This window comes from Pteropus vampyrus, unplaced genomic scaffold (genome assembly GCF_000151845.1).
Source record: "Pteropus vampyrus isolate Shadow unplaced genomic scaffold, Pvam_2.0 Scaffold566, whole genome shotgun sequence".
Taxonomy (NCBI): Eukaryota; Metazoa; Chordata; class Mammalia; order Chiroptera; family Pteropodidae; genus Pteropus; species Pteropus vampyrus.
Genome location: NW_011889347.1, coordinates 1,674,835 through 1,679,736, shown reverse-complemented (window position 1 = coordinate 1,679,736; position 4,902 = coordinate 1,674,835). Strand labels below are relative to the sequence as shown.

General features: G+C 37.7%; 1 pseudogene; it reads right to left on the bottom strand.

Annotated features, from left to right (window-relative positions):
* Positions 1-270: 270 nt before the first annotated feature.
* LOC111733420 lies at positions 271-1,057 on the bottom strand (annotated as a pseudogene).
* Positions 1,058-4,902: the final 3,845 nt, after the last annotated feature.

The following is a 4,902-nucleotide window of genomic DNA, read 5'->3' as shown; positions in this document are numbered from 1 at the left end:
GAGGTTTAATAATGCTGATATCAAACTTTTTCACAGTACTACTAAAGTAATAGGACTGATTGTGTGACAAACTCATCAGAATTTATATATTCAAATGAGAATTATCCCCTTCATAGAAGTCCACTAGAAAACTATACAATTATTCCATGAATACTAAAAACAAAATCACTGGAACTTCTTTTTGTGTATTTTCTTTAGATACTTAGTTAGATGCATTCTTTTAGATTTCCTTAGCTGAGGTTAACTTTTATCTTTTTGTCTGATCTTATTTATTCATTACTCTTACAAAATCTCATTTTTGACTAGACTCATACTTAGAGGTAGAAACTCTCAGAGAGGAAAGTCTACATCTCTTGGCAATCTGTTCTTGGTGTTTCTATTTGGCCTCCTTCATTCTCTTAGCCAAAAGTTTAGCATATTCTGCAGCCTCTTCCTTATTTTTCTTAGTATGCTGTTTCTTCAGAGCAATATACTGACATTTATGTTGTAGCACATGTGGAGTAACAAGACCTTGAATCTTGGGTGCTTTGGTCCTAGGTTTCTTACCTTCTTTGTTTAGGGGCTTTCTCACAACATATGGGTGGACATCATCTTTCTTGGAGAGACTGAAAAGTTTGCAGATTCTGCTAGCTCTTTTGGGCCCCAACCTTCAAGGCACAGTAGTATCAATGAGACCAGAAATATCTTTATCCCCTTTTTTCACAATGACCAAGTTGAGAATACTCAGATTGGCATCATCAATGCAACCTCAAACAGATTTGTACTTTCTCCAGTCCTCCTTGGTCGATAACAGGAATGTCCTTTATTCAGTACAGGCAGACATGGCCATGGGTCAAGACACCCTGCTCCATGGGGAAACCTTGTTTGTCATTTTCACCACTGATTTGAACTACATAACCCTTCCATTCTTCACCCAGAGCATCAGCAACAACTTATGTGGTCATACACTTCTCATAAAAGATACAAAGTTTTCGTTCATCGTCCAAGTCAATGAGCTTCTGGCAGCCAGTAGCTGGGAAAGAGATGTTTGGCTTCATCCTGAAGCAGCTGACGGCTTCCGAGGAGCCACGAAAAAGAGCTAACTTTTATCTTTGGAGAATAGATTTGTATTCTACAAATGGTCCAAAGTCTGTTTGAGCTTGGCCTCATAAAAAATTTTGAGGATTAAGTTGAGTGGTACCATTCAAATAAGTGAGAGTCTTAAACTATTATTCTTACAGTTATAATCCTTGGGCCAAATCAGATGTAGCCAGGATCTAAAGATCAGACAGACCAGCAGAGCTTATGCAAGCTCTAAGAAGGGCCTACCTTTTATGGAGCAAACTCAAACGGACAAAAGTGTCAGGGAGACCTGACAGTGGCAATAGTAGCGACCAAGGCAAGAAACAGTCAGAAGAAATTTATGAGTCCCAAGAGCAGTTAGAAGTGTAGTATTAAAATAATGATTAGAAAGGCCTAAAGTGAGGCAAGTCAGAACCCTACTCTCAGGAGGAGTGGACTACCATTTGGGGAACCAAAGAAAAGATTTGGATTCTAGAATAGAGTTAGAGGAAATTAAGGAGGATCTAAAGTAAATTTATGAGATGTCAAAGTCAGAGTAAGCCTGAATGTTAAATATTCCCCTTGTGCAAGGCCAGGATTGTTCCAAAATCTAAGGAGAGAGTTGAAACCACAGGGATTTTTGAATGCCCTCAGGCACAACTAAAATTGCAAAAATATTTGTCAACCATAGCACTTTTGTGGTGAAGAAGCTAATCACATAATTCCTCCAATGCTTTATAATTTCTATCCTATTAGCTTGAGTGACTGCCTTTGAGAGGTGAATTCTACATAGACAGTATTATCATTGTTAGCAGAGTAGTACAAGTCCATTATTCTCATCTGTAGTCAGATTCTGCACCCATTTTGGAGTCTCTGGCATGCTAAAGTTTGTCTCTGAATATTGTAGCACTTTTGTTCTAGTCATATTAGAAAAACTGTTTTCCACCTGGTTACTATTCTGTTTAAGAACATCTTATTTTGTTGAGCTTCCCTTGAAAGTTCAAAACAAATGTCAACTCCTTCATGTTTTCATTCATCACTCAAAATACATTGACATCTTTTCAGAAACTTTACACATGTTTAGGGTTCCTTCATGAAAAAGTTACCTTCTTCATCTAAATTGGATTCTTCAGCCATAATTCTTACAGTTGCAAGGCGCTGACATTTATTGAAACAAATCTCTGAACTTTTCAATATTTTGATTGGTACTGTGGATGACTAAGTGACCAATTAATGCATTATCATGTACACCTTTTCTAGACCTTTTGTGCCAGTCCCAGTTCTTGCTCTTGATACTGTTCATCCCCTCGTAAGTATCTCTTAACACAAAGTATCTCACTTGCAAATTCATTTTACACATATCTGATATTGATCCTTTGCTCTAAACAATAGCCACTCATTTTTTTCAGTGACATGAAAAGAGCATGCATTTTACCACCAATGCTAGCTAGTGCAAGACCAATTGGCTAAAATTGACAATTTTGTTCCTGAAAGTTAAAACATGTTGCTAGTTTGGCTTTAGTGACAGTTCCAAACACTGAGTAACAGTTTCTCTTTGGGTTATGTAGATATGGTCTCAAGGATAGTTATTTTGGAAATCAGGACACTTACGTTGTCCTTTCTCTTTCATGCATTTCATAATCATCATCCCAGCTAGGACTAGCTGAAGGTTATTGCCCTATTGGCTTGGAGGTAGGTAAGTAGGGCTTAAGAGGGCCCCTTGGCATGAGTCTCAGCTTAGTTACTAACATGTACCTATTATAGCACCCTATAATATTTGTTTTGTCCTATCTCTTGAGGAACTATGGTATTTGGTAGTGGTTAAGATAGCAGGCTGTAGAGATAGACCTGGGTTCGAAACACAATTTGACCATTCACTAACATGGCCAAATGATTCACTTTCACAGAACTGTTTAAAATAAATAATACATATAACACATTTTGCACGATACCTGACATATATTGAACTGTCTACTGTTAATTGGTGGGAAGACCAGTCTGATTTAGTGAAAAGCCAGAATATCTTTCAAAGTTATAAAGTAATATTTCTATTAATACTGACTGTTCTTTTTCAGAAACTTGATTCAAAGAATAATGTCAGAAATATTCTATTCCAGCCATGTTCCAAGGGAAGGCTGTGACTTTCTCATGCTTATAGGATATATTTCTGTTTCTTGAGACATGACCACACACCAGTTATTCTTGAGCTGAAGACACTATGGATCTTTAACTTTCCCACTAAAATGGCCTTGATGCTATTGTTCAGCTGCCACTACCACTAGCCAAGGACTGAGAGTTTCCATTAATTTTCTGTGTCTGTGTACAAGGCTGACTTTATTCAAAAAATACTTTTTCTCAATGGATTGATTAGTTGATTAATTGAGGTTGTTATTGCTACTTCCCAAATATACAATGAATTGTATTACCAAGTAGGTGGCTTGATAAAATTCATATTAATAAATAGATAAGTATAGTCAAATTTCACATGTAAATGAAATTTGCATTACTTTTGTGATTCTGTTTCAGGTATTAATTTACCAAACATATCCTTTCTTTTTGTAGCTAGTGAAATGGTAAACTCCAAATCCTCATTTATAAATAAATCATTCCCATATTATGAACTAGTAAGTCCAAATTAATGAGGTTTACTTTATATTAACCCTAATTACAATGATATATCACTTATTTAAAGGTTACTTTTCTGGAAACCATAATTGTCTAGTACTCTCAGAGCTAAGAACTATATATTCTGGCTTTTCACAGAACACTAGGTTCTGCCAGTGTGAGTATGAGTTGGTGTGTCAGCATTTTTGTGTCTGTGGTGTGTGAATATGTGTGTATGTGCATATAGAAATGGGTAGGTGTGAAGGATGTATATTTTAATGAATTGAATCCAATGTAAACACATGATTTCTGCTCAGCATCTTGCCTTGACTATCATCCTTATTAATTTCCTATTCTGTTGCCTTATTTTGCCTTGTTCAATGGGGGTCCCATGGGTCAAACAGGGCTCAGTTAGAGATTGCTCAGATATTCTGACCCTACCTACCTGTTGAGCCCAGCAATCTCATTGCCCCATCTTGTAGCCACAACTGTATCCTCTTTCCAAAGCTGCCACCTGTTCTTTGGTTTATTCTGGCAAGAGCTATTTCCTTAAAAGTGACCTAATGACTCTGCTTAGGCTAAGTTAAGCACTAGTCCTGGCAGAACCAGGGGCAAAGCAAAGTGTCAAAGTTGGACTGTAGGGTTTGCATAGGGTGGAATAGTCTCCCTTGGGGACGGTAGGAACCTGGATGCATGAGGCTGCCTGATAAGAGACTGCTGATTTTTGGTGGGAAAAAGCACACTGAAAACTCCCAGGGTCCTTGGTCTAAAAAGAAAACCAAGTGGAGAAGTGAAAAAAGAACCAAGTGTGGAGGGTGCTGGGTCATCAGTGAGAGGAAAGAAGAGGAGAGAAGAGTAAAAGTAAATATAGAGTGTCCCAGAATGTCATTCCAAAAGGAGCCAAAAAGTCCCAATGTTGTCCTCAGGAACACACCAGACAGCCATTTATTGAGGGACTACTAAACATCAATCACTTGCCAGACACTGAGCATATCTCAGGAAATAGGACATAGCCCTTTACCTAAAAGAGCTTGCTGCATATTTGAGGAGATCAAGAAGCAAGTTATTTTTAACATTTCTGTTCCATAGTAGATATAAGAGAAGTCTTTCTGGAAAAATGGAGTTAGGCAGGTGAATAGTGGGGAGGGCAATGAACACTTAAAGGTTACCCACTTAGCTTTAGGATAAAGTCCAAATTCATTGGCTCTAAATAGAAGGCCCTTCATGAATTGACTACAGCTTCTTGAGTCTCAGTTG